Source organism: Pan paniscus, chromosome 4 (assembly GCF_029289425.2).
Source record: "Pan paniscus chromosome 4, NHGRI_mPanPan1-v2.0_pri, whole genome shotgun sequence".
Classification (NCBI taxonomy): Eukaryota; Metazoa; Chordata; class Mammalia; order Primates; family Hominidae; genus Pan; species Pan paniscus.
In genome coordinates this window covers 67,988,427-68,014,278 of record NC_073253.2, presented here as the reverse complement: position 1 = coordinate 68,014,278, position 25,852 = coordinate 67,988,427, and positions in this window count along the sequence as shown.

The window sequence follows — 25,852 nt, the reverse complement described above, 5'->3', positions numbered from 1 at the left end:
GGTGAATGAACTGCAAATTACAGGTCACCCTTCTCGTACAAAATATAATCAACATCTTGAAGAAATGTTTTCTTGGGAACATTTAGGAGGTTCTAAATCTTTTATTCAGGAAAACTTAATCTTGAGAGCTGACCATTTATTTTCAATACTTCTTTACTCAGATATAAAAATGGGTGGCCTAGTGTGGAAGATTTCAATATTTCTAAGCCAAAACAGAATTACACTTTAATCTAAAACCATTCCAATGGATTGTTAAAGCTATAGTAATGTGTTACTTGGACATAGACCATTTACAGACTACTGTAATCAGCTGAGTACCAGGAAAAACACAAAAGAAGTTTTTCAGCAGCCTTTAACAACATCCAAGTCACCTCCTGAATGCTTTGCTGCTTAGAAATTTCTTTCACTAGATACCCTAAATCATCTCGCTCAAGTTCAAAGTTCCACAAATCTCTAGGGCGGGGCAAAATGCTACCAGTCTTTTTGCTAAAACATAGCAAGAGTCACCTTTGCTCCAGTGCCCAACAAGTTCCTCATCTCCATCTGAAATCACCTCAGCCTAGACCTTATTGTCCATATCGCTATCAGGCTTTTGGTCAAAGCCATTCAACAAGTCTCTAGGAAATTCCAAACTTTCCCATATTTTCATGTCTTCTTCTGAGCCTGCTAGACTGTACCAACTTTGGCCTGTTACCCAGTTTCAAAGTTGCTTCCACATTTTCTGATATCTTTTCAGCAATACACCACTCTTCTGGTTCCAACTTACTGTATTAGTCCACTTCCATGCTACTAATAAAGACATACCTGAGACTGGAAAATTTACAAAAGAAAGAGTTTTATTGGACTTACAGTTCCATGTGGCTGGGGAGGCCACACAATCATGGTGGAAGGTGAAAGGCACATCTCACAGGGCGGTGGCAAGAGAGAGAATGAGAGCCAAGCAAAACAGTTTCCCCTTATCAAACCATCAGATCTTGTGAGACTTACTACCAGGAGAACAGTATGGGGGAAACTGCCTCCATGATTTAATTATCTCCTACTGGTGCCTCCCACAACATGTGGGAATTATTGGAGTACAACTAAAGATGAGATTTGGGTGGGGAAAACAAGCCAAACCATATCATATCAAACAAGCCAAACCATATCAAAGTGCTGCTGATTTTTGTATGTTGATATTGTAACCTGCAAAATTCAGATTGATTACTGAATTTGTCAGTTCTAACAGTATTTTGTGAAGTCTTTAGGGTTATATATATATATATATGATCATGTTGTGAGCTAATAGAAACAAATTTACCTTTTTTTTTTTTGTAGATGCCTTTTATTTCTTTTCCTTGCCTAATTGCTCTGGGTAGAACTTCCAGAACTACTTTGAATAGAAGTTGAAAGTGAAGATTCCTGTTTGTTCATGATTTCAGAGGAAAAGGTTTTAACTTTTCACTAGTAAGTATGATGTTATCGGTAGGTTTGTCATATATGGTCTCTATTGTGTTGAACAAGTCATCCCTCCATATGAATGGGATCAACATTTGTGGATTTAACCAAACACAGATTGCAATATGTTTTTTAAAAGATGGTTATATTTATAATGAACATATACATATTTTTTCTTGTTATTGTTCCCTAAACTCTACAGTATAGAGTTTAGGGAATAAACTATTTTTCAGTATAGAGTTTAGGGAATAAAACTATTTACATAGCATTTAAATTGTATTAGATATTATAGGTGATCTAGAAATAATTTAAAGAATAAAAGAGAATGTGCATAGGTAAACGCAAATACAGCACCATTTTATATAAGGGACTTGAGCATCCATGGATTTTGATAACCTCAGGGTCTCTGGAACAAATCCTCCACGGATACCAAGGGACAACTCTATATTCCTTCTATACTTATTTTGTTGAGAGGTTCTAGTAAAATAATTGTAAACAAATATTGAATTTTCTCAAATGTCTTTTTTTGCATCTGTGGATTTTGTCCTTCATTTTATTAATATGGTGTATCACATTTATTGATTTATGTATGTTGACTTATCCTTGCATCCCTGGGATTAATCCCATTGATCATGGTGAATGATTTATTACATCTCCCTTTATAGAAGGAATTCAGAGAAAAACTATTTAAATAAGAAGCAGATTATTTTAATAAAGCTATGTTTTAAAATACTGTGTTTATTTTAACTAATTTGATCTCTTTTAGAGTTAGTTCAGAAATAATTTTCTTACCAAAGACTTACAAAGCCAAAATTTCTAGAGTTCATTGAAAAGAAGGGTAAAAGCCTCCAGTAAGATGCTTTGGAGAAAAGCCAAGTAAGTGGCCCAAAGAACGCAACCTGTAGTCCACTAGAAAATGCCTCCAAGAATGAGGATAGAGCTGGATAGGAAAATGAAAGAGGACTGCCTGGTTTCTTTCTGTAATTTTTTTTTTTCTCTTTTAGTGGCAGTTTTCTCCCCTTTGGTCTCAGAAAATCATTGGTTATTTCTGAATCCTCTTTCTCCCCGCCCCCCCAAACTTCTCTCCTTCTCTCTCTTCTCTTCCTCTCCCCTCCCATTCTTTTCCTTTTATCTTCGTTTCCTTCTAGAAGGCATTTCCTTTATTCTCATAAAGGAATATTATGAGAATATTATTTGTACTTTTTTTCACTTTTTTGTTTTTCTATTTTTTTTAGATGGACTCTCGCTCTGTCCGCCACGCTGGAGTGCAGTAGCACGATCTTGGCTCACTGCAAGCTCAGCCTCCCAGGTTCACGCCATTCTCCTGCCTCAGCCTCCCAAGTAGCGGGGACCACAGGTGCCCGCTACCATGCCCGGCTAATTTTTTGTATTTTTAGTAGAGACGGGGTTTCACCATGTAAGCCACGATGGTCTCGATCTCCTGACCTCGTGATCCACCCGCCTTGGCCTCGCAAAGTGCTGGGATTACAGGCGTGAACCACCGCGCCCGGCTTTTTCACTTACTTTTATGCCCTTTTTTTTTATTTGTATTTTTTGAGATGGAGTCTTGCTCTGTCACCTAGGCTAGAGTGGAGTGGCTTGATCTCGGCTCACTGCAACCTTTGCCTCACCGGTTCAAGCGATTCTCCTGTCTCAGCCTTCTGCGTAGCTGGGATTATAGCCACCCACCACCACACTCGGCTAAGTTTTGTGTTTTTAGTAGAGATGGGTTTTGCCATGTTAGCCAGGCTGGTCTCAAACTCCTGACCTCAGGTGATCCACTCGCCCCGGCCTCCCAAGGTGCTGGGATTACAGGCATGAGCCATCACGCCTCGGCCTTAGGCGCTTTCATTTTTTTCTTTTCTTTGTCAAATGTCTTTTCTGCATCTGTGGATTTTGTTATTCATTTTATTAATATGGTGTATCACATTTACTGATTTATGTATGTTGAATTATCCTTGCAAATTTCTATAATTTGGCCAACTACAATTTTTAATTTAGACCAAAACACTAAAGAAATTTTAAATTGAAAAGGCTTTAAATTGCATAATAGTTCAGAAAAGAAATTGATTCAATGTTTTATTTATGTCTTTGCTTTTTATTTTAATGGTTAAGAACCTAAATGGTAAAAAATTATATATTATACAACTTCTCTGAGCCAGATAACTAGAATACATAATTAATATGATTTTTAAATTGTACTTTTAGGAAAAAAGACACGTACAACACAAAATGCTAATAGGGAGATATTGAAGGAAACTATATCTGAATTCTAAGAATGTTTTGGTCAATATATACTGTGCGAACAAGTCTATTCTAAAGCATCAACATCCAAAGATCACTGCTAAATACACTGGGAAATAAAGGTCTCTACAGTTAATATGTCTGCCCTAAAATATCTCCCCATCTCTGTTGTGTGCACATATGCATGTGTAGTGACTTGCTCACTACAGGAATATGTGTCTCTTTGTCAAAATTACATTATAATCCTAACTTTTACACTATCCCTCTCTGTTTAAAAAGGATATTTCCCAACCTTACCTCTCTGAATCTACCCAGTAAAGTATTGAAATTTTTAAAAAGAAGGTGCTTCCTGGCTGGGTAATCCCCAAGTCAAAGAGAATAACGATTAATATAATTTTTCTTGTCCTCAGGGATGAACAGAAAACCAGCACACTGATGTAATACCTGTCTCATAGTTTTTGTAAAAACCAAATCACTGAGGGAAAAAGACACATTAATGAATCTGCCAGTGAGTGCACAAACAGCTGTAGGAAAAATTATCACAGGTACCAATATGAAGAGACAGGATAATTTGAGTAGGTAAGTATTTTTGTTTGTTTGTTTTTGAGATGGAGTCTCACTCTGTCACTCATGCGGGAGTGCACTGGCGCTATCTCGGCTCACTGCAACCTCCACCTTCCAGGTTCAAGCAACTCTCCTGCCTCAGCCTCCTGAGTAAGCTGGGACTACAGGCACACACCACCATGCCCTGCTAATTTTTGTATTTTTAGTAGAGACAGGGTTTCGCGATGTTGGCCAGGCTGGTCTCGAACCCCTGATCTAAGGTGTTCCACCCACCTCCGCCTCCCAAAGTGCTGGGATTACAGGTGTGAGCCACTGCACCCGGCCAGGAAGTAGTCTTTTTAAAGATAAAATATCAAAGTCTCTTGAGTTCGCAAATATATAACAATATATTCTTTTTTCTAATCATTTAAAATCATTTAAATTATTAAAGCTAAAGCATAGTATTATAAGTAAAACAGAGAACAAAGCTCTATTTAAAGTTGTTCTGACCCTGGGTCGTAGGATAAATTCATACTTTTAAAGCCCATGAAATATTTGAGAATTTCTGTTTTACTCTTTTTCTTTTCTTTTCTTTTCTTTTTTTTTTTTTAGACGGAGTCTGGCTCGTTGCCCAGGCTGGAGTGCAGTGGCGCAATCTCGGCTCACTGCAAGCTCCACCTCCCGGGTTCACACCATTCTCCTGCCTCAGCCTCCCGAGTAGCTGGGACTACAGGCGCCCGCCACCACGCCCGGCTAATTTTTTGTATTTTTTTAGTAGAGACGGGGTTTCACTGCGTTAGCCAGGATGGTCTCGATCTCCTGACCTCGTGATCCACCCGCCTTGGCCTCCCAAAGTGCTGGGATTACAAGCGTGAGCCACCGTGTCCAGCCTACTGTCTTTTTCTATAAATATAAATCATCATGCTACTAGTATACCTAGGTTAGTCCGGGTAAGCTCAGTTGACCCAAGGCCTGCGATAAGGAGCCTTGTGTTGTAAAGGATTGGATATGAGCCCTTTGAGGCCAGATTGCTCTTCTCTGTCCTTGCCACAGTCTGTACCATTTCCTGATACCAAAGTCAATATTCTTTTCAAAGCCTAATGATTCTGCTTTATTAACTTTGAAGGGAAAAAGGCCAAATGAGGATGAGCACTTAGCTTTTAAGAGAGTCACTGCAATCATCTTTATTAAAATTTAAACTGTAACCACCTTTATTAAAATTTGATTCCATTAGCCATTTATTGAGATTATGCCTTTTCTCTGAATAACCCAGGAACTATGAAAATGAGCTCCAGAAATGAAACACAAATTCAGTTAAAAACACAACAGAGGACAAGACAGGTGAAAATCCCAGAAAATGGAAAGGGGACTCAACAGTGGAATAGCAGCCTAGTGTCCACAAGACTCCATATACCCAGGATTAAAGGAATTCTGCAGCTCTGTCAAGTTTCTTCTCTGACATAAGACTCTGGATCCCAGAATAAAGTCTTCAGGGAGCCTTGTCCTTAGGATTTTAGGAATGGTACTCCTAGTATGCAGGAAATATATTCTGTTATTTGGCAGATTAGGGTAGTTCTACACCCAGGGAGTACCAATAATTTTTTTAAAAATCTCTAAACAGTAAAATGACACTACATAGGGGACATTGCAGCAGAGACTCCTGGCAGTTCCCCAGCCTAGTCTCTTTCTACTGAAGATTTATATTCCTATTTTTAACTTGGCAAATGACTATACTTAAAAATGACTACAGTTTTCAGCTACTCTTCTTTCTACCTAGGGAGGGAAATGCAGCAAAACATTTTGGTAAAATTCAACAATGTGAGGAAAAAAAGAATTCTCAGTAATTAAAAGTAGACATGAACTTCCTTAATCTGGTAAATGGTATCCGCAAAAAATATTTAGAATCCTACAAGAAGAATTATAATTAGTATTAAAAATTTTGACTCTTTCTCTTCGAGATGAGGAATGAGAAAAGAATTTATGTTGTCACCACTTCTAACCAACATTGCATTGGAAGGCCTAATGAGCACCATGCAATAAAAAATTTAAAAAGAAAACAAATTGGAAAGAAAGAAAACAAAACTGCCATTATTAGCAGATAATATGATGATGTGCACAGAAAATCCAAAGACGGTAGTAATAGAGTTGATCAAAGTACCAGAATGAAAAATCAATATACAAAATAAACTATTTCACACAACACAATCAAACAGAAAATGAAACCTTTAAAATACCATTTGTAAACATATGAACAAATATAAATTTCTTAGAATAAACCTGACAAAAGATATATGAGACTTTTACAGAGTAAATTATAAAAGGTTTCTTATTAAAAATATTAAAATAGTATTAAATAAATGGAGAGATATAATTTGTTTATGGAAAGGAAGACTCAATATTATAAAGGGATAAATTTCCTTCAAATTGAATTATAAATTCAATGCAATCTTAATCCAAATACCAACCACTTTGTATGTGTGTGTGTGTTTGTGTATGTGTGTCATTTCAAAAGTTGTTTCCAAAAATATGTATGAGAATGCAAAAGGCACTTCAAAATAAGGACAAAGGTGAAAAAATTTGAATTACCGTACAGCAAGATGTATTACAAAACTGTGATATTCAAGACAATGTTTATTAACAAAATACAGACAAAAAGATTAACAGAACAGAATGGATATCCAGAAACTGTGCCTTGCGCGTATTATTTATACTAAAAGTGGCACTTCAGAGAATGGGGGAAGACAGACTTTTTTGTAATTTAATAGAGTTTTTTTCTTAGCAGTTTTAGGTTTACACAAAAATTGAACAGAAAATACAGAGTTCCTACATGCTATTTCATCCAATCCCTGGTTTCCTCCATTATTTATATCTTGCAATTATAACATTTCTTACAATGCTGAGCTAATATTGATAGATTATTATTAACTGAAGTCTATAGTTTATATCAGGATTCAATCTTTTGTGTTGTACATCGTATAAGTTTTGACAAATATATAATGATACGTGTTCATCATTACCATATTATTCTGAACAATTTCATTGCCCTGTGCTCTACCTATCATCCTTCCCTCTTTTCCACTCACAACCACTGGAAACCTCTGGTCTTTTTACTAAAAGGCACATCTTTAAATAAACGGTCTCAAGATGCTTAGTTACTCATAAGTAAAAAAAAAATTTTAATTCAAAGCTTTTCTCATATCAAACACAAAATCAGTGACAAATGAATTAAAGGTCTAAATGTATAAGACAAAACTGTATGTTTAAAAAAGAATGTAAGAGAATATCTTCATGACTTTGTGGTACAGGTGAATTTCATAAACACAATACCAAAGTACCAACCATAGGAAAACATTGTTAATTAAAATCAAAACTACTGTTTATCAAATGACATTATTAAAAAAGTGAAAAGATAAGTCAGAAACCAGGGGAAGAAAAATATTTCCAGCAACATAACTGACAAAGAACTACCAATACGTTAACAAGATATAAAGGACTATAAATCTGTTGCAAAGATGGTAAAACCAGTATTTAACTCCAAGAGTTCAATCAGGTTCTCATGCTAAATATTAGAGAAAAATCCCCTCTTACTTCAGGCAGTGAGAGAAGAAAAAGAATCATTTTCAAATACACAAAAGCACTCTGTTTAACATGGTCTGCTCCTAGTAAAAACTCCTTAACCAGAGAATAACCTATCAAGGCATTGTAAGAGTCCAGGAAGAGAAATACCCAACTTCACTCAGCTCTAGTCTTCCACATAAGAGAAGGACAATACCCAAATACAGCCTACTCCAAGGAGAGAGAAAAAACTGAGAAACACTTATGAAGTCTACAGTCTAGAGGAATAGTCTCTCTAAAATTTAAGACCTAATCACAGGACTAGTGAATGCTTCCCCTCTCCCACACCTCACCACCACATTACTAAAGACTTCTTTACAGCAATTTCTTTTAGCAAAAATCACAATTTGAAAAGAGCAAGCAGCAGAACCAGACATGGCAGGGATGCTGTAATTATCAGAATGAGAATTTAAAATAATTGTGATTAATATGCTGAAGGACTAATGTTTAAACAGAAGAAGAGATGGGCAATGTAGGCAGAAAGATTAAGTGTTAAGAAAAAACTAAAGGAATACTATAAAGTACTATAACAGAAATGAAAAAATGCCTTTGATGGACTAATTAGTAGACAGAGCACAGCTGAGGAAACAATCTCTAATCTTGAGGATATTTTAATAGAAACCTCTAAAACCGAAAAGCAGAGAACAAACAGTAAAGGAAAACAAAGCAAAACAAAAAAGAGAAGACCCACAGACTGTGGGATAACTACAAAAGACATGAAACACAAGCAATGAAAAGATCAAAAGGAAAAGAGAGAGAAACAGAAGATGAAACAATAATAACAATTGCTTCCAAATTAATGTCAGATACTAACGCACAAATCCAGGAACCCCAGAGAACACCAAGCAGGTTAACAAAAACAAACAAACTAACAAAACACCCACAAAAAACATATACCAGAATGAGAATTTAAAATTAATTGTGATTAATATGTTAAAGTCTCCAATAGTTAAAGTAAACAGAAGAGATGGACACTTTAAGCAGAAAGATTAAAATTTTAAGAAAAAAAAACTAGAAATAGTACTATAAAAGAAATTAAAAATTCCTTCAATAGGCTCATTAGTAGACTAGGCATGACTGAAGAAACAATCTCATATAATTTTCAAACTACATTAAATCAAGGATAAAGAAAAGATTCTAAAAGAAGCCAGAAGAAAGAAAACACCTTATTTATCAAGGAGAAAAGATAAGAATCATATTCAACTTCTCCTCAGAAACCATGCAAGCAAGGAGAGTGAAGTAAAATATTTCAAGTGTTAAGAGAAAAAAAAAAACACCAACCGAGAATTCTATACCGCGAAAAGTTATCCTTCAAATGTTAAGGAAAAAAATACATTATTAGACAAATGACAATTGAAGAAATTGTTGCCAGTAGAACTGCCTTGCAAGAAATTTAACAGAAGTTCTTTAGAGAGAAGAAACAAAATATGTCAGAAACACAGGTTAATCATTTTAAAAGAGAATTAAAGAAGGAAGAAGTGGAGGTCAAATAAAAAACTTCTATTTCTTATCCTAAATCAATCTAACGTAATAGCTTATACAAAATACTGGCACCAATGTATTCAATTACATATGCTTATGCATATGCATATAGCATATATATACTTATGTACACATATATATACACACACACTTATGTATGCATAAATGTAACTGAAATGAATGAAAGTAATGATAGCAAGGATGAGAGGTAGAAAATACAATTATTTTATTGTTATAAGTTTTACTATTTATAAAGTGGTATAATGTTATTTGAAAGGGGACTTGGATTAGTTATAAATGTATATTGCAAACCATAGGCCAACAAGCAAGGAAGTAAAAAATAAGTTATAACTAACACATTGAGAAAGGACAGAAAAAATAAACATATAAAGTGCTAAATGACAATCAGAAAAAGAGTAGAAGACAAAAATAAGAGAATATAGGGACTGTTGGAAGGGCACGATTGTGTTTTGAAATGTGAGGACATGAGATTTCGGAGGGGCCAGGTGTGGAATGATATGGTTTGGCTGTGTCCCCACCCAAGTCTTATCTTGAATTGTAGTTCCCATAATACCCACGTGTCATGGGAGGAACCCAGTGGGAGGTGATTGAATCATGGGGTTGGTTTCCCCAGGCTATTCTCATGATAGTGAATAAGTATTCATGAGATCTGATGGTTTTATAAGGGGCTTCCCCCTTTGCTCAGCTCTCATTCTTCTCTTTCCTGCTGATCTGTGAAGAAGGATGTGTTTCCTTCTCTTTCTGCCATGATTGTAAGTTTTCTGAGACCTCCCCAGCCATGCTGAACTGTGAGTCAATTAAACCTCTTTCCTTTGTGAATTACCCAGTCTTGGGTATGTCCTTGCAGCAGTGTGAGAACAGACTAATACACGTATACATTATTTCATCTAACAACATCAGAATACACATTCTTCTCAAGCTCACATTTACCAAGATAGACCACATTCTGGGCCATAAAACACACTTTAACAAATTTAGCATAATGAAAATCTAACAATGTCTGCTCTCAGATAACAATGGAATTTAACTAGAAATTAGTAACAGCAGGATAACTGGAAATCCCAAAATGCATGGAGATTAAACAAAACACTTCTACATAACATTTGATCCAAAAAAAATCTCAAGTGAAATTTTAAAAATTTTGAATTAAACATAAATGAAAGCACAACATAGCAAAATGAATGGAAAGCAGTGCTTAGAGAGAAATTTATAGCATTAAACGCCTATGTTAGAAAATTTAGAAAAAATAAGATTTAAAATCAATTATCTAAAGTTTCCACCTTAAGAAACTAGGAAAGAAGAGCAAATGAAATCCAAAGTAACCACAAGAAAACAAATAATAGGAATTAGAGCAGAAATCAATCAAATTGAAAACAGGAAATCAGTGAAGAAAATAAAACTAAAAGCGGAAAATATCAATAAAAGCTATAAGTCTCTAGGCAGGGCTAATCAAGAAATAAAAAGAAAGGTTACAAATTACTAATATCAGAAATAAAAGAGCTGATATCACTGAAGATCCCATGGACATTAAAATGATAAAGGAATACTATGAACAATTTTAGTCCCCCAAATTTGATAACCTAGATGAAATGAACTAACTTTGAAAGATACAAACTTTTAAAATTTACACAAGAAATAGATAATCTGAATAGGCCTACGTCTACAGAAGAAATTAAATCAATAATTAATAGCCTCCCAAAATAGAAAGCCATAGGCCCAGATGCATTCACTGGTGAATGCTACCAAATATTTAAGGAAGAAATTATAACAATTCTTTATAATCTCCTTCAAAGGACAGAAGCAAGTGGTAAATCATTGTATGAGTTACCAAAACCAGATAGACATTACAAGAAGAGAAAACTATAGACCAATATCTCTCATGAACATACGTGCAAAAATCCTCAACAAAATATTAGCAAATTGAATCAAGGAATGCATAAAAATTATACACCACAACTCAGTGGAATTTATCCCAGGTGTACAAGGCTGGTTCAACATTCAAACATCTATTAATGTAAAACATATCAATAGCTAAAGAAGAAAAATTGTGTGCTCATTTTAATGGATGCAGAAGAAGGATTTGACAAAATCGAACACCCATTTATGATAAAAACTGTTAGTAAACTAAAAATAGAGGGGGAACTTTGTCAACCCGATAAAAAGTATCTACAAAACACCTACAGCCAACACCATGCTTAATGGTGAGAAATTTGAAGCTTTCCCACTAAGATTAGGTACAGACAATGATGTTCCCCCTAATTACTCCTTTTCAACATTATCCCAGAAATTCTAGCTAAAGCAATAAAACAAGAAAAGAAACTGAAAGGTATGCAGATTGAGGAGGAAGAAATACAACTTTGTGCACAGATAACATGATTTTCTACGTAAAAAATCTAAAGGAAACAACAAAAAACTTAACTAATCAACCATTATAGCAAGGTTTTAGAATACTAGATTAATATGCAAATGTCAATCACTTCTCTATATAATAGCATTGAACAATTGAAATTTAAAATAATAAACACACTACTATGTACATTAGCATGGCAAAATAAAAAATACTTAGCTAAAAATCAAACAGAACACATACAATATCTATATGAAGGAAACTACAAAATTATGATGAAAGAAATCAAGCAAAAATATAAACAGGTATTCCATGTTTATTATGGATAGGAAAATTCAATGTTGTCAAGATAGAAGTTCTTCCCAACTTAGTTTATAGATTTAATACAATCCCAATTAACATCTCAGCAGGTTGTTTTGTGGGTACTGACAAACCAATTCTAAAGTTAATATGAAAAGGCAGAAGACCCAGAATAGCCAATGGAGAGAGGAGAGGCTTCATGAAGACAGCTGACTAGTGGCATCTTGTACTGCCCTTTTCCACAATGAAAAGAAACAAAATAGTAAGTAGATAATCACACTTCAAATATATCATCTAAGAGAGAACACTGGAATTCTACAGAGAAGTGACAGGAAACTCCAAAGTAAGTAAGGAGTGGAAAGCTAGACAGCCTGCTCAGTGAGTACAAGCTGAGAGCCTGGATGAGCTCCCTAATGCAGGGAAGTGTTAAGTGAGTGACCCTCAGCAATCATCCAAGCCACAGGAAATCCTCTAGCCTCTCATGGGGTCCAATGCTGATACAGACAGCTGCCTGGAGATTGCACAAAAACATTTATTCAAAGAAGGAGCTCACACTGGGTCCTATATACTTCTTGAGCACTATACAGCTACAGCAAGGTGCCAGATTGAGAGCCCACCCTCCACCAGACTACTTCCTGCCTAGGGGCCCAACAGCCTCTGCAGCTCCACATCCCTGGAGCCCAATAAACATTCCCAACCCACAGCCACTGCTACAGCTGCCTGCCACCTCTAGGGCTAAAGTGTGAACCATTAGCAAAGACCCTGCTGCCCCCAGCAGCAAAGCCACTACATCATTTCAAGCACCCTAAGGACAGAGTTCTCCACCCACAGCAGCCACAACAGCAAGCTGCCACAACTGGGGCTGAAGCACAAGCAAAGTGAATGTTCTTCAGTCACCTGCATATAACTGCTGCCATTGAAAACTACCCCACCCTCCCCAGTAGCAAGGCTGCTGTGCAGCCACTGCTACTCCCACCCAAGCATTCTACCTTGGGCCTGGAGAATGTCCTGCTCCTGCTTCCACAGCCAGCACCCGCCAGCACCAACCGGAGGCTTGAGAACAGGTTCACCTGGCCCAGCTCTTTCCCCTACCCAACAGGCTATATGGGGGCCTGGGAACTATCCAGCCAAGCCCTTTACTGCTGGCACCTGAGCACTCTTCCTGGGGTCTGTAGGAACCACCAAACCAGGTGCTACCATCACAGGAGGTACCCATTAAAATGTACCACCTGTGAGCCTGATGACTGTCCCACCCAAGTATGTTGCAGCCACTGGCAACACCAGCACAGACCACTGGGACCCAAAAGTTAATTCTATCACTACTATAGTCATTACCCATTCCGGATCCACTGCCCAGGGATCCGGAAACCCACCAACTTCCCCAGCCTATCTCTGCCACTACCAGCCACCTGAGCAAATTGCCCAGAAGCTCAAATATAAGTCCCCCTGGACCCATTAACACCTGTGCATGTATACACTGACATGGGTCCCTAACACAGCCATGCATGGCTCGCCACTACCATACTGGGGCCCAAGGACAGGCCCACCTGTCATCTCCATCTCCAGCAAAACTTCAATACAGCTTCTACTAAAAACAGCACACTAAGCCACTGAGGAAACCACAGACACTACCAGTGCTCTTTACAGCCAAATAAAGCATACGAAATAATGCCTGTACTACTGAATGCACCCAAAACCACAGCCTAAGTACCCTACCCAACCAACATGATAGATACCTTTTCAGCAAAAAGACCTCTCCCACAAAAGCAAATTCAAAACAACTGTTACACCACGTATGCAGATATCAACATAATGACATCCGAGATTTGAAAAAAAAAAACAAAGAAAAATGACACTTACCAAAAAAAATTCTCCAGTAATACATTCCAGTAAAAAAATAAAATCCCAAATAAATAATTCAAAGTAATGATATTAAAGAAGTTCAATAAAACACAAGAGAAAACAGAAAAACAATACCAATAAATCAGAAAAACAATTTAGGGAGGATATACATCATAAAAAGAACCAAACAAATTCTGGAACTAAAAATTTCATTAAATGAAATACAGAATACATAGGAAAGTTTCAACAATGAACTAGATCAAGCAAAAGATATAATTTCAGGATGTGAAGACAGGTATATTGAAACAACTCAGACAAAATTAAATAAAAGACTAAATGGGAATGAGCAAAGCCTATATGACATATGGGGCACCATAAAACAACCATATGTTTAAATTTTCGGTGTCCCAGAAAGTAAAGAGAAAAATAAAAGACTTATAAAGCCTATTTAACAAAATAATATTTAAAAAATGCTCAAATCTAGCAAAAGATTTAGGCATTCAGATACAAGAATGTCAGAGATTCTCAAACAGATACAATGAAATTATATCTTCTCCATGGTACATTATAGTCAAGCTATCAAAAGTCAAAGACAAACATAGAATTCTAAAAACTGCAAAATAAAAGTGTCTGGTCACTTATACAGAAACCTCCATCAGACTTTTAGACTGGATTTCTCAGCAGAAACCTTACAGTCCAGAAGAGACTGAAATAATATATTCAAAGTACTGGAAGAAAAACTTGCCAGCTAAATATACTGTATTTGTCCATTTTCACACTGCTATAAAGAACAACCTGAGACTGGGTAATTTAAAACAAAAGAGGCTTCATTGACACACAGTTCAGCATAGCTGGGAAGACCTCAAGAAACTTATAATCATGGTGGAAGGTGAAGGGGAAGCAAGGTATATCTTCTCATAGTGGCAGGAGGGAGAGAGTGCAAGGGAGGAACTGCCAAACATGTTTAAACCATCAGATTTCATGAGAACTCACTCACTGTCACTAGAACAGCATGAGAGAAACCACCCCTATGATCCAATCACCTCCTCCTAGGTCCCTTCTCTGATACATGGGGATTACAATTCGAGATGAGATTTGGGTGGGGACACGGAGCCAAGCCATATCATTTCACCCATGGCCTCTCCCAAATCTCATGTCTTTTTTACATTTCAAACCAATCATGCCTTCTCAACAGCCCCCAAAGTCTTAACTCATTCTAGCATTAACTCAAAAGTCTAAATCCAAAGTCTCATCTGAGACAAGGCAAAGTCCCTTCTGCCCATGAGCCTGTAAAATCTAAAACAAGTTAGTTACTTCCAAGATACAATGGAAGTACAGGCATTGGGTAAATGTTTCTAAATAGGAGAAATTGGACAAAACAAAGGGGCCACAAGCCCCATGCAAGCCTAAAACCTGGCAGGCACTTATTTAATCTTAAAGCTCTAAAATAATCTTCTTTGACTCCATGTCTCACATCCAGAGCATGCTGATGCAAGAGGTGGGTTCCCACGGCCTTGGGCAGCTCCACCTCTGTGGTTCTATAGGGTACAGTGTTTCTGGCTGCTTTCATGAGCTGGTATTGAGTGCCTGGGGCTTCTCCAGGTGCATGGTGCAAGCTATCCGTGGATTAACCATTCTGGGGTCTGAAGGATGGAGATGCTCTTCTCTCAGCTCCACTAGGCAGTGCCCCAGTAGGTCTCTGTGTAGGGGCTCCAATCCCACATTTCCCCTTTGCATTGCTCTAGTAGAGGTTCTCCATGAGGGCTCTGCCCCTGCAGCAGATGTCTGCCTGGACATCCAGATGTTTTCATACATCTTCTAAAATCTAGGTGGAGCTCTCAAAGCTCAACTATTGTCTTCTTTGCACCTGCAGGCCTGACACCATGTGGAAGTTGTCAAGGCTTGGGCTTGCACCCTCTGAAGCGACAGCCTAAGCTTCACCTTGGCCCCTTACAGCCACAGCTGGAGCTGGAGCAGCTGGGATGCAGGGCACCAAGTCCTAAGACTGCACAGAGCAGTGGGGTTCTGGGCCAGCCCTGCCCATGGAACAATTTTTTCCTCCTAGGCCTCCAAGCCTGTGATGTGAGGGGCTGCTAGGAAGATCTCTGACATTCCCTAGACACATTTTCCTCATTGTCTTGGCTATTAACATTTGGCTCCTTATTACTTAAGCAAATCTCTGTAGCAGGCTGTAGCAGGCTTTAATTTCTTCCCAGGAAATGGGTTTTTCTTTTGTACCACATGGTTAGGCTACAAATTTTCCAAACTTTTATGCCCTGCTTCCCTTTAAAACATAAGTTCCCATGTCAGGTCATTTTTTTGTGAACTTATATAACCATACACTCTCAGAAAAAGGCAGGTTACCTCTTGCATGCTTTGCTGCTTAGAAATTTATTCTGCTAGATACCCTAAATCATCTCTCTCAAGTTCAAAGTTTCACAGATCTCCAGGGCATGGGCATAATACCACCAGTCTCTTTGCTAAAGCATAAGAAGAATCCCCTTTGCTCCACTTCCTTATAAGTTCCCCATCTTTATCTGAGACCAACTCAGCATGGACTTCATTGTCCATATCACTATCAGCATTTTGGTCAAAACCATTCAACAAGTTTCTAGGAAGTTCCAGACTTTCCCACATCTTCCTGTCTTCTTCTGAGTCCTCCAAACTTTTCCAACCTCTGCCTGTTACTCAGTTCCAAAGTCGCTTCCACATTTTTAGGTATCTTTATAGCAGTGCTCCAATCTCCCAGTATCAATTTTTTGTATTAGTCTGTTTTCACACTGCTATAAAGAATGACTTGAGACTGAGTAATTTATAAAGGAAAGAGGCTTTTTTGACTCAAGTCATTGCAGCAGGAGAGATAGAGCACAAGGGAGGAAATGCCAAACACTTTTAAACCATCAGATCTCATGGAAACTCACTATCATGAGAACAGCATGGAGGAAACCACCTCCATGATCCAATCACCTCCCACCAGGTACCTCTCCTGACATGTGAGAATTACAATTTGAGATGATATTTGGGTGGGGTCATGAAGCCAAATCATATCAGATACGTAGCTGGAAAATATTCTTCATAAATAAAAGAGAAATAAAGTTTTCCCCAGATAAGCAATAGCTAAGGGAATTAATCACCAATAAGCAGTTCTACAAGAAATGCTTAAGTGAATCCTACACCTGGAAGCTAAGGGACAATATCTACAATCATGAAAATGCATGTAAGTATAAAACCCATGGGAAGAGTACACATAAATAGCAGAGAAAAAAGATTCAACTGTTACCAATACAGAAAAGACACCAACTACAATGGTAAATAGTAAGAGAAAAAGAAGAAATAAAGAATATTGAAAACAATCGAAAAACAGCTAACAATATGATATAAACAAAGCCTCACATATCAACAATAAACTTGAATGTAAGCAGATTAGACTGTTCACTTAAAAGAAGTATAAAGAAACACTGAATAGATTTTTAAAATAAAAAGAAAAGAAAAAGGCTCTAATTATATGCCGCTCACAAGAAATTCACCTTAGTAGTAAAGACACTTATAGAATGAAAGTAAAGTGATAGAAAATGATATTTCAAACAGAAACCAAAAGTGAGCAGAAGTAGCTATACTTTGACAAACTGACTTTAAGTCAAAAACAAGGGAAGTTTGTAGTGATAAATGAATACAGTAGAAAAAGTAGAAAGATTTTAAATAAGCAATCTAGCTATGCATCTCAAGGAACTAGAAGAGCAAGAACAAATCAAACCCAAAGATAGCCAGCAAGGAATTATAAAGATCAGAGTAAAACTAAACAAAACAGAGACTGAAAAACAATACAAGTAATCATTGAAACAAAAGTTGGGTGTTTGAAAAGATAAACAAAATTGATGAACCACTAGCTAAAATAACCAAGAAAAAATGAGAGAAGATACAAACAAAAAAAACTTAGAAATGGAAGAGGAGACATTATAATATAAATATCGAAGATTATCAGAGAACTATTATAAACAACTATAAAATAAACTGGAAAGCCTAGAGAATAAATTTATGCACACATAAAACCTATGTAGATAAAATCAGGAGGCAATAGAAAATCTGGAAAGACCAATTATGAGTAATGATATTGAATTAGTAATAGGAAAATCTCATCTGCCCAACCCCCAAAAAAAGTCCGGGACCCAATGGCTTCACTACGGAATTCTCCCAAACTTTCAAAGAGCATATAACCTCAATTCTCCTCAAACTCTTTTAAAAAATTGAACAGAAAGGAATTCTCTCTAACTCATTCTACAAGGCCAGCATTATCCTGATACCAAAATCAGATAAAGACGCAACACCACCAACAAAACCTACAGGCCGATACCCTGATGAACACAGACACAAGAATCCTTAACATAATGCTAGCAAACCAAATTCAACAGCACATCAATAAACTAAAATACACCATGATCAAGTTGGATTTATCCTAGAAATTCGATGATTGTTCAACGTATGCAGATAAATAAATGTGTTATATTACATCAAAATAATGAAATACAAAAACTATATGATCATCTCAATAGATCAGAAAAATCATTTGATAAAATTCAACATCCCTTTATTATAAAAACTCTCAAAAACTAGGCATTGAAGAAACATACATCAACATAACAAAGGCCATGTATTATTACAAACCCACAGCTAACATCATACTGAATGGGGAAAAGCTGAGAGCCTTTCCTCTAACAATGAAACAAGACACGAATGCCCACTTTCAAAACTCCTGTTCAACATAGTGCTGGAAGCCCTTTACAGAGCAACCAGGCAAGAAAAAGAAATAAAAGACATTCAAATTGGATAAAAGGAAACTGTATTTTCTCTTTTTGCAGATAATATGATCTTATATCTAGAAAATTCTAAAGACTTCACAATAAATTATTAGATCTTATCAATGAATTCAGTATATTTGCAGTAAAAGCAACATACAAAAATCAGGAGCATTTGTGTACACCAATTATGAACTAGCTGAAAAATAAATTAAGAAGGCAATCACATTTACAATTGCTACAAAAAAGACAATAAAATATTTAGGAATAAACTGAATGAAGGAGATAAAAGATCTCTACAAGAAAAACTACAAAATGGAACCAAACAAATGGACAGACATCTCATGTTCATGGATCAGAAGTATTACTATCATGAAAATGACCATACTGCCCAAAGCAATCCACAGATCCAATGCAATCCCTATGAAAGTGCCAATGTCATTTTTTCTCAGAAATAGAAAAAAATTGTATCATTCCTATGAAATCAAAAGAGAGCCCCAGTAGCCAAAGCAATCCTGAACAAAAAGAACAAAGCTGAAGGCATCAAATTACATTACTTCAAAATATATTACAAAGCTATATTAACCAAAATTGCATGATATTTGTTTTAAAACAGACATATAGGCCAATGGAATGGAATAAGGAACTCAGAAGTAAATCTACATATTTATAGCCAACTGGTTTTCAACAAAGATACCTAGAACATACATTGGAGAAAGGATAATCTCTTCAGTAAGTGGTGCTGGAAAAAATGGATATCCATATGCAGAAGAAAGAAACTATATTCATATGTCTCATTATATACAAAAAGCAATCCAAGATAGATTAAAGACTTAAAAATAAGACCTCAAACTATTAAACCACTAGAAAAAAAAAGCACAGGAGGAAAACTTCAGGACATTGGTCTAAGCAAAGATTTTACAGCCAGATCTCAAAAGCACAGGCAACAAAACAAAAATAGACAAATAAGACTATATTAAACTAAGATGCTTCTGCTTAGCAAAGGAAATGATCAACAGAGTGAAGAGATAACCTGTCCAATGGGAGAAAATACTTGAAAACTATTCATCTGACAATGTAGTAGTATTCAGTATATAAAAAGAACTTAAACAACTCAACATTAAAAAAATAGATAATCTTATTAAAAATTGGGCAAAGTACATGTACAGACATTTCTAGTCAAATGACCCACAGGTATATGAAAAAAATGTTCAATATCATTAATCATTAGGGAAATGCAAATCAAAACCATCATGAAATATCATCTTACCCCAATTATAATGCCTATGATCAAAAAGACAAATGATAACAAGTACTAATGAGAATGTGAAGAAAATGAAATCATTGTACACTGTTGTTGGTGGACTTTGTTCACTCTCTTTTATTCTTTTATTAATAAAGTATAAATATATTTATATAAAAGTATATAAATGAAAGTATTAATCAGTACAGATGCTATGGAAAACAGTATGAATATTTCTCAAAAAAAAAACCCAAAAACAGAAATATCATATAATCCAGCAATCCCACTGCTGGGTATTTATCCAAGAGAAAAGAAATTAGTATATCAAAAGGATACCTTCACTATCAAAAGGATACCTTCACCCCAGTGTTTATTGAAACACTCTCCACATTTACAAAGATATTGAATCAACCTAAGTTCCAGAAAATGGATAAATGAATAAAGAATATGTGGTACATATACATAATGAAATACTATTTAGCCATGGAAAAGATTGTTACCAAGCCATTTGCAGCAATATGGATAGAACTAGAGGTCATTATGTTAAGTGAAATAAGCCAAGCATAGAAAGACAAATATCTCATGTTCTCACTCTTATGTGGGAGCTAAAAAAGTTGATCTCATGGTTGTAGAGAATAGGATGATAGTTACCAAAAGCTAGGAAGGATTTATGGGGAGGTGGTGGTAAAGAGAGGTTGGTTAATGGATACAAATATACAGTTAGATGAAAAGAATCTGTTCTAATGTTTGATGGTAACAATGTATTATACATTTCAAAGTAGCTAGAACAGAGGACTTGAAATGTACCCAACACATAGAAATAATGAGTGCTTGAGTTGGTAGGTCCCTCAGATACCCTGACTTAATCATTACACAATCTATGCATGTAATAAAATGTCACATGTACCCCATAAATATGTATAAATACTTATATCAATAAAAATAAAATAATTATAATAATAATAATATTAAAGGAGAACAAAGTTGAAAGAGTGATATAATTTGAATTCATGACTTATAAAGATATAAGATAATACTGGTGAAATCATAAATACATCAACGGGAAGCAAAAGAAATCCCAGAAATAGGCATTATATAAATATGAACTTATTTTTAACAAAGGAGCAAAGGCAATACAATGAGGCAAAGATAGTCTCTTCAACAAATGACTGAAATAACTGGATGTCCACATGCAAACAAAATAAATAAATCTAGACATAGATTTTATACCTTTCACAAAAATTTACTTAAGATAAATTATACACCTAAACGTAAAATGCAAAAATATAAAACTTCTAGGAAATAACAAAGGAGAAAAACTAGAAGACCTTGGATATTGTGATGAGTTTTTAGATACAACACCAAAGGTATAGTCCATGAAAGAAATATTTGATAAGCTGGACTTCATTAAAATTTAGAAAATTCTCTGTAAAAGACACTGTTGAGAGAATGAGAAGACAAGCCATAGACTTGGGGAAAATATTTGCAATAGACACATCTGTTAGAGAACTGTGATCCAAAATATATGAACAACTCTTAAATCTCAAGAAAACAAAAGCAACCCAATTCAAAATGGGCCAAAAACCATAAGAGATACATCACCAAAAAAATATAGAAATGATAAATAAGCCTATTAAAAGATGTCCCACATCATATGTCATCAGAGAAATGCAAATTAAAATAACAATGAGATACCACTACGTATATATCAGAATAGCCAAAATCCAGCACACTGACAACACCAAATTCTGACAAGAATGTGTACCAAAGAAACTCCTCTGTTGCTGGTGGAAATGCAAATTTGCACAGCCAATCTGGAAGACAATTTGGCAATTTCTCACTCAACTAAATGGGATATGACCCAGTAAGAATGCCCCTACGCATGATTTGAAAGGGGTTTAAAATTATATCTACATAAAAACCTGCACATAGATATTTAAAGCAGCTTTATTTATAATTTCCAAAACTTAGAAACAACCATGATGTCCTTCAGTAGCTGAATGGATAAATGAACTAAGATACATCCAGATGATAGAATATTATTCATCCCTAAAAGGAAATGAGCTGTGAACCCATGAAAAGATGTGGAGGATGCTTAAATATATATTGCTAAGTGAAACATTCCAATCTGAAAAGGATATATTACATAGGGTTCCAACTGTACGAAAATTTCCAAAGACAAAACAATGAAGACAATAAAAAGCTCAGTGGAGTGGGCAATGGGATAAATAGACAGAGCCCATAGAATTTTTGAGACAGTGAAAATACTCTGTATAATACTCAAAAAATGGATACATGTCATTACATTTTTGTCCAGTCTGTAGAAAGTACAACTCAGAGACTCATCTCTAACGTAAACTATGGACTTTGGGTGACTATGATGTGTCAATCTAGATTGTAAAAAATGTATCAATCTGGTGGAGAATGTTGATAACCAGAAGTCTATGCATGTGTGGGGGCAGGGAATACAAGGAAAATCTGTATCTTTCTATTTTGCTGTGAACCCAAAACACCTCTAAAAAAAGTCTTTTTATAAAGTAAAGAAAGTAATTGAAAAGTAAAAATAAGTAAATAAAGTGCAGAAAATACATAAAATCTCCCCAAGTGCTTTTAAGATGAGGCAAAGTTTGATGTGTAAAAACCACCAATATACTACTGCTATTCTAGTTTTATAAAATGAGTAAAAGAGCGTTTCTTCTTTCCTATTCTTGGAGCCTCTTTGCATAAAGAGAATACCTGTCCTGTGAATATTTGGTCACGCCTATAAGATCATTTGGGAGTACAAATCCCCACTGATATGGATTGCCTGTGTCCCCACCCAAATCTCATCTTGAATTGTACCTCCCATAATTCCCAAGTGTTGTGGGAGGGACTTGTGGGAGATAATTGAATCATAGTGGTGGTTTCCTCCATAATCTTCTCAGGGTAGTAAATAAGTCTCCCGAGACCTGATGGTTTTATAAGGGAAAATCTCTTTCACTTGATTTTCATTCCTTCTTTGCCTGCTGCCATGCTTTTTGACTTCTGCCATGATTGTGAGGCCTCCCCAGCCACGTGGAACCATGAGTCCATTAAACCTCTTTTTCTTTATAAATTACCCAGCCTGAGGTATGTCTTTATCAGCAGTTTGAAAATGGACTAATACAGTAAATTGGTACCAGTAGAGTGGGTGCTGCTGTAAAGATATCCAAAAATGTGAAGCAACTTTGGAACTGGGTAACAAGCAGAGTATGGAACAGTTTGGAGGGCTCAGGAGAAGACAGAAAAATGTGAGAGTTTGAAACTTCCTAGAAACTTGGAGGGCTCAGAAGACAGGAAGATGTGTAAAAGGTTGGAACTTCCTAGAGACTTGTTGAATGGCTTTGGCCAAAATACTGATAATGATATTGACAATAAAATCCAGGCTGAGGTAGTCTTGGATGGAGATGATGAATTTGTTGGGAACAGGAGTAAAGGTGACTCTTGCTTTGTTTTAGCAAAAAGACACATAATTTTGCCCCTACCCTAGAGATTTGTGAAACTTTGAACTTGAGAAAGATGATTTAGGGTATCTGGTGAAAGAAATTTCTAAACAGCAAAGCATTCAAGAGGTGACTTGGGTGGTGTTAAAAAGCATTGATCTTCAAAAGGGAAACAGAGCATAAAAGATCAGAAAATTTGTAGCCTGATGATGCAATAGAAAAGTAAAACTGATTTTCTGAGAAGAAATTCAAGCCAGCTGCAGAAATTTGCATAAGTAATAAGGAACCAAATGTTAATGCCAAGACAGTGGGGAAAATGTCTCCAGGGCATGTCAGAGACCTTTGTGGCAGTCCCTCCCATCACAGGCCCAGAGGCCTAGGAGGAAAAAATAGTTTTATAGGCCAGGCCTAGAAACCCCCTACTTTGTGCAACCTAGGGACTTGGTGCCCTGTGTCCCAGCAACTCTAGCCATGGCTAAAAGGGGCCAAGGTACAGCTTAAGCCATGGCTTCAAAGGGTGCAAGTCCCAAGCCTTGGCATTTTCCACATGGTGTTGAATGTGTGGGTACACAGAAGTCAAGAATTGAGGTTTAGGAAACTCTGTCTAGATTTCAGAGGATGGAAACATCTGGATGTCCAGGCAAAGCTATGTTTCATAAAGAACCTCTGCTAGGGCAGTGTGGAAGGGAAATGTGGGGTTGAAGCCCCCATGCAGAGTCCCCACTGGGGCAATGCCTTGTGGAGCTGGGAGAAAAGAGCCACCATCCTCCAGACCCCAGAATGGTAGATCCACCAATGGTAGACCCACAGTGCAGCTTGCAATGTGCACCTGGAAAAGCTGCAGACACTCAATGCCAGCCCATGAAGATAGCCAGGAGGGAAGCTGTACCCTGCCAAAGCACAAGGGTGGAGCTGTTCAGGGCCCTGGGAACCCACCTCTTGCATTGGTGTGACCTGGATGTGAGACACGGAGTCAAAGGAGATAATTTTGGAGCTTCACAATTTGACTGCATTGTTGGATTTCAAAATTGCATGGGGCGTTTAGCCCCTTTGTTTTGGCCTATTTCTCCCATTTGGAATGAGTGTATTTCTCCAATTTCTGTATCCCCATTGTATCTAGGAAGTAACTAACTTAATTTTGATTTTACAGCTCATAGGCAGAAGGGACTTGCCTTGTCTCAGATGAGACTTTGGACTGTGGGCTTTTGAGTTAATGCTGAAATGAATTAAGACTTTGAGGGACTGTTGGAAAGGCATGATTAGTATTGAAATGTGAACACATGATATTTGGGAGAGGTCAGGGGCAGAATGATATGGTTTGCCTGTGTCACCATCTAAATATCATCTTAAATTGTAGCTCCCATAATTCCCACATGTTGCAAGAGAGACCTGGTGGGAGATAATTGAATCATGGGGGTGGTTCCCCCATATTGTTCTCATGGTAGTAAATAAGTCTCATGAGATCTGATGGTTTTATAAGGCGAAACCCCTTTCACTTGGTTCTCAGTCCCTCTTTACCTGCCACCATGTAAGATGTGCCTTTTCCCTTCCAACATGATTGTGAGGCCTCCCCAGCCAAGTGGAACTGTGAGTCCATTAAATCTCTTTTTCTTTATAAATTACCCAGTCTCAGGTATGTCTTTATCAGCAGCATGGAAACGGATTATATACTCACCTTAAAAAATAATGCTGTAATCACATTCTTATGGGCTGGTAGCAGGTTTTCTTTGGAATATATGTGCAGTAGCAGAGATTCTGAGTCATGAGATATTCATACACTTAATATGACTAACTTCTGCCTGCCTACTCTTTGACATGACCACTCCAGCCCACATTTCACCAGCCAGGTATGAGGGCTAGAATAGTTCCCATGGCCCTACCAACACTTGACTGTAAAGGGCCTTCAAAATTTTACTACTCTAACAAAGTTATATCTCTATTGTTTTCACTTGCATTTATTAGACTACTAACAAAATTGAGCCGTCCCTAATATGCCTGTTAGTTTGTCAAGTTTCTCTTTTACAAATTCCTTTATTCATTTTTTTCTTTGGAGTGGCTTTCATTTTTGTTATTGTTGATCTGAAGATTGTATATTCATCTTCCAGATATTAATCCCATAGTCATTTTGATATTGCAAATATATTCATATTTTCTCCTTTCAATATCATTCTATGCCTTTGACTATTTTCCAAACCTTTTTAACAGAAAACATTGACTTTAATCAAGGTTATCAATCTTTTGCTTTAAATGTTGATTAAGAAGTTTTTTTGTCCCAATTCATTAACCACCTTTTCATTTTGTTGATTGTTTCCTTTGCTGTGCAGAAGCTCTTCAGTTTGACGTAGTTCCACTTACTTATTTTTGCTTTTGCTTGCTGTGCTTTTGGTAAAAATACTCAAAAAATCTTCCAAAGGCCAATATCACAGAGGTTTTTTCCTATGTTTCCTTTCAGGGGTTTTACAGTTTCAAATCTATGTTTAAGTCTGTAACCCATTTTGAGTTGATTTTTGTCTATGATGTAAGAGAC